Genomic DNA, 6,074 nt, shown 5'->3' with positions numbered 1-6,074 from the left:
GGGCTCCTACTGCTTCCCCAAGCTCACGTGGCTCAGTTTCCCGTCCACATCGAGGCTCACTGGCAACATATTGAAGCATTGTGATGGGGGCTACTGTGACGGCGATGATGAGTTTGATGCCGACGACAGAGGAGAAGGTGGTGGTGGTGGGGGGGGGGGGGACGTAGACTGATTCATCGCTGGCGGCTCTCAGACGACTACACAAGTGACGACGGCGCCACATAGCTAGGGGAGAGAGGCGTCATGGGCTGCTTAAATATCCCGATAGTTCCCCTTCTTGGAGTAAAAATAATCTAGAGTGTGGTTTTCTAAGGTATGAATACCTATAATTTTAAGGAGTTAGATGTTTAGTTAATATGCCAGGTATGTTGGGGAACGCAGTAATTTCAAAAAAATTCGTACGCACATGCAAGCTCCATCTAGGTGATGCATAGCAACGAGAGGGGAGAGTGTTGTACACGTACCCTCGTAGACCGAAAGCAGGAGCATTATGACAAACGCGGTTGATGTAGTCGTACATCTTCACGATCCGACCATCACCTCCGCGATCTGCACACGTTTAGCTCGGTGACGTCCCACAATCTCTAGATCTTGCTGAGGTCGAGGGAGATTTTTGTCCGCACGACGGCGTGATGTCGGTGATGATGAAGTTACCGACGCAGGGCTTCGCCTAAGCACTACAATGATATGACCGAGATGGAAATCCGTGGAGTGGGGCACCGCACACGGCTAAGACAACTGTCAACTTGTGTGTTCTAGGGTGCCCCTTGCCCCTGTATATAAAGGAGCAAGGGGGAGGCCGGCCGACCCTATAGAGGTGCTCCCCAAGTAGGATTCCTACTAGGAATAGGAACCCTATTCCTAGTAGGTTTCCAACAAGGAAGAGAGGGGGAAGAAAGGAGAGGGAGAGAGGGGGAAGGAAAGGGGGGGGGGGGCACCCCCTTCCCTAGTCCAATTCGGACCCAAGGGGGAGGGGGTGCGCGGCCTGCCCTAGCCGCCCCTCTCTCTCCACTAAGGCCCATGAGTCCCATTAGTTCCCCCTGGGGGGTTCCGGTAACCCTCCGGCACTCCGGTTTTATCCGAAACTTCTCCGGAACATTTCCGGTGTCTGAATATAGTCGTCCAATATATCAATCTTTATGTCTCGACCATTTCGAGATCCTGGTCATGTCCGTGATCACATCCGGGACTCCGAACTACCTTCGATACATCAAAACACATAAACTCATAATACCGATTGTCATCGAATGTTAAGCGTGTGGACCCTATGGGTTCGAGAACTATGTAGACATGACCGAGACTCACTTCCGGTCAATAACCAATAGCGGAACCTGGATGCTCATATTGGTTCCTACATATTCTACGAAGATCTTTATCGGTCAAACCGCATAACAACATACATTGTTCCCTTTGTCATCGGTATGTTACTTGCCTGAGATTCGATCGTCGGTATCTCAATACCTAGTTCAATCTCGTTACCGGCAACTCTCTTTACTCGTTCCGTAATGCAACATCCCGTAACTAACTCATTAGTCACATTGTTTGCAAGGCTTATAGTGATGTGCATTACTGAGAGGGCCCAGAGATACCTCTCCGATACATGGAGTGACAAATCCTAATCTCGATCTATGCCAACTCAACAAACACCATCAGAGACACCTGTAGAGCATCTTTATATAGTCACCCAGTTACGTTGTGACGTTTGATAGCACACTAAGTGTTCCTCCGGTATTCAGGAGTTGCATAATCTCATAGTCATAGGAACATGTATACGTTATGAAGAAAGCAATAGCAACAAACTAAACGATCATCGCGCTAAGCTAACGGATGGGTCAAGTCAATCACATCATTCTCTAATGATGTGATCCCGTTCATCAAATGACAACTCATGTCTATGGCTAGGAAACTTAACCATCTTTGATTAGCGAGCTAGTCAAGTAGAGGCATACTAGTGACACTCTGTTTGTCTATGTATTCACACATGTACTAAGTTTCCGGTTAATACAATTCTAACATGAATAAAAAACATTTATCATAATATAAGGAAATATAAATAACAACTGGGTTCATTACCCAAACCATAGTTTTTCTTTCTAATTAAGTAAATATAACTTTTGGGGGAACTGTTAGAGATGCACTTAAGGGCATGTTCTCTTCTCCGTGTCAGAAAATATGGAAGACATTAGTACTTTAGTATTTCTAGAAGTCAAATTTACCAGCTTGGGTGTTTCTCTCATACATAAGAAATGAAAAGACATAACCTAGGTGGGAGGGACGACTGCCTGGGACCAGGCCTAGGAGGGGAACATTAGTTGGTATTACAAAGTATAACACAATAGTAAAATTAGCACGTGAGCTATATCTTGCTTATAGTGAGATGTATGCTCACCTTGCCTCATGTGCGGACCGACCGGGCCGGCCCACTACTATAGTAGGTCATGCGTTTTTCTATTTTGTCTGATTTTTTTTACTTTTTCTGGCCTTTTTTATGTGTGGGTTTTATCTTCACTGTTTGGGTCGGGTGTCCTTTGTTTTTTTGTAGAACCATACTTAGTTTGTAAATTATTTTATTGCATATCACAGATATTTTCCTCAAGGGCCACTCGAACTTATTGGTGGAAATTATCAGAATAGAAGGGAGCATACTGGAGCAATTGGGTAGTCGGTAGTTGGTGCTAGAATGATGCTACATTTGCCTGACCAGTTAGCGGACCAACTTGGGGAGGAAACTCTTGTAGAACCTACCTTGCTGATAGCAGTTAGATTTCTATAACTTTGTGAGTTTGATTTTTAGAACTTTGGAGTTAGATTTCTCTCATTTTGTCATTAGGTGCATGACTGTGATCTATGATTCATGGTATGGAAGTGTTATTTTGGGAAGTGTTATTTTGGCTTTAAACTTTGTCACGCATATGGATGTCATCTAGAACTTTGTCATATGCATGTTGGTTATGCTATGTTGATGTGATCTTGCCTATGTGATGTTTACATCTGAAAGCATGTGATTTTGTTATACACATTACAAATGAGACCATGTGCAGTGTGGTGTACTTCACACATGATTAATCAAAGAAAACCATTTGCAATGAGGGCATCGATGCACGTCTGTCGGAGGCAGTCATGGACATGAAGCGACATCACAAGGCGACTGCCAGTGAAAACACGGGTAATGTAGTGGCACATTGCACACAATGTTTCAATTGTTTGCGATGTGTTGTCCTGTAAAGAACAGATCCAAAATCCATGTACAATGAACCTTTTCAATGTTTGCGATGTGGTGTTTTTGCACCACTAGTGTCTGTCTCATGGCTATTTCGACGAGGTTCGGATGAGTCGAACCTAGTGCACCTACTACAACTAGGAGTTTTGCTCGTACATGCAAATAAGAGACATAGCCTATACAATGTGGAATTCCACCTACACCATATCGCAACAATTTCTCCCTCACAGATATGTCGCACATCAATGATCGTGCAATCTTCATCCAGGAGAACTAGATGATGAGCATCCGGCTGGAAGTAATGAATCCCCATGCGAAGTGTGAGATTGTCCAGTCAATCCTACTTAGCAGAAGGGCCGGACATTATCTTGGTGGGTCTAAGATGCAAGTCGATCTTCAACGGATGTACATGCACATTGTGCAAAACACACATAGGAATTCCCAACGCACCCTATTCCTATAGATCACATCTTGCTACTATTCTGACATCATGCATCTTTGTGCTGCCCCCCACTCAAATAATGCCACTATTTTGTTTCCTCCCATTTCAGTGGATGGTTCCGCCAATATATATGCTGGTTTCACATGAGTGAGTAACTTGGACTTCAGTGCTTCACCTACTATGGCCAGAGCAGCACGTGCAAAAGAGCGGCAACTCAGAACCATGGATTATTACGACGCTATCAAAGAGGAGATCACAATAAGGCTAATAACATGTGCACGTTCCCTTCTTCATTTCAACATCAAGATATTAGTAGTACATTAATCTTTCTAAAATCTAATTTATCCATCAACCTGGGGGTTTTCTCATGCATAAATAAATAAATGGGAAATCATAGCATGTATGTAAATCATCAACCCACCTCTACCATCTTACTTTCTTACATTCTCAAGGATGGTGAACCACATCGTGTAGTTCACCCAACGATCCATCAATACATGTACCAATATGATCCCTACACGGCATGCAAAAGCAAACAAGATTTGAGCACCTTTGCTTCTACACACACTGAACAAGACTATAGATGGGCACTTCGATCATCATGGTCCTCTAGTTGTTAGGCCAAGCAGTGGAGGCCGAAGCACCTCATCAGCAGGCTCATGAATGGAAAACTAAAATTAAACATTAGTGTTATTGGAAACGTCATGTAGCGCGTGCAGGAAAATTACAATCATCAAAATGGAAAACATATACCATGTTACAATTTACTAACAAAGAAACCAACTACCGAAGTGTATGTTCAGCTAATTTGTTGCAAAACTGACCAAGAACAAAAATACATGTCTATGTAGAATTGGAGTTCTTGTGTTGTAAAAATTATAATCCTGAAGTGCATGTGCAACGATCGATCTTTTTTTAAACAATTCAATTTTTTCAAATAATGTACAATTATTCGGCCATATTTCAGATGAATGAGTGACTCGGACCTAGTGCCTCACCTATTGTGACTAGTGCTGAACATGTCAAAGAGTGGCACCTCAGAACCGTTGATTGTTGGTCCATTCCCACCATGGTCCATATTTGGGAGTACCATTAATTAGCTCAGCTCTTTTGGTCTAGTAGTCGGGATCCATAATTAGCTTGGCTCTTTTGATTTAGAAATTACTCCCTCCGTCCCATAATGTAAGATGTTTTTTGACACTACACTAGTGTCAAAAAGCGTCTTACATTATGGGGCGGAGGGAGTACTAGGAAAAGGGCTATAGCTAATATAGACATTAATGGTGCATAATGTATGTGGTGCGCCACTGCTGTATAGCAGTGGTGCATCAGATACATGTGCGTCATTAGTGTTTTCATTACTAATGGCGCATCAGACACACGGCGCGTCATTACTAGTAAATTTTTATTTTTTATTTTTTTAAAACTATTAATGGCACACCAGGGCACAGTGCGCCATTACTTAGTTTTAACTAGTAATGGCACACCACAAGCTCTGTGCGCCACTACTATTTTTTTTACTTTTTTCCAAAACTAGTAATGGCACATCATGAGATAGTGCGCCATTACTAGTAATGGCGCACTATTCCCTGGTGCGCCACTACTAACATTTACACATCACCAAATGCACCCCCCGGACTGCCTTTTCAGTTTCAAAAAAATAAATGAAAATAATAGAAATGTCAAAAAAAATAAAAGAAAATAAGATTCCCATGATATGTGGTCTAGTTGTTAGCAAAATTTACAAACATGAAGTTTCGACTTTTTTGCAAAATCTCTCGAGAATTTGTAAAATGAGCATAACTTTTGCATACAAACTCTGATGAAAAAAAAATTATATGAAAAATCATCTACTCGAAAAATTACATCCGAATTGAATTAAGTTAGTAATGGGGCTTTTAAGATTTTCAGAATCCCAAAAACCTAACAAGAAAAAAGATACGGGGCTTTTAAAATCTGTAGATCTAATTTTTTTTAAAAAAAATCAAACTCAGTAATGACGCACCTGCCCATGGTGCGCCATTACTATGTTCCCACCTTCAAAATTTAAACTATATCAAAAAAATAAAAATAAAAAGTTAGTAATGGCGCACCTGTCAAAGGTGCGTCATTACTATCTTCCCACCTTCAAAATTCAAAATAAATAAAAAAATTGAAATTTTTTAGTAATGGCGCACCTGGCCGCGGTGCGCCATTACTATGCCGTATATATGGCTGGGCGGGGTCCTCTCCTCCTTACCTCTTCATTGTTCTCCTCCACTCCACCTCTCCTCCTCTCCTCCACTCCATCTTCCCTCCTCTCCTCCACCATACTCCCCTCCTCCTCTCCGGCGACCTCCTCCTCCTCCTCCTCTCCGGCGACCTCCTCCTCCCTCCTCTCCTCCCCTCCCCTCACGGTTTCTCCTTCCTCCT

This window comes from Triticum dicoccoides, chromosome 7A (assembly GCF_002162155.2).
Source record: "Triticum dicoccoides isolate Atlit2015 ecotype Zavitan chromosome 7A, WEW_v2.0, whole genome shotgun sequence".
NCBI classification, from domain to species: domain Eukaryota; kingdom Viridiplantae; phylum Streptophyta; class Magnoliopsida; order Poales; family Poaceae; genus Triticum; species Triticum dicoccoides.
This window is presented reverse-complemented; position numbering follows the sequence as displayed.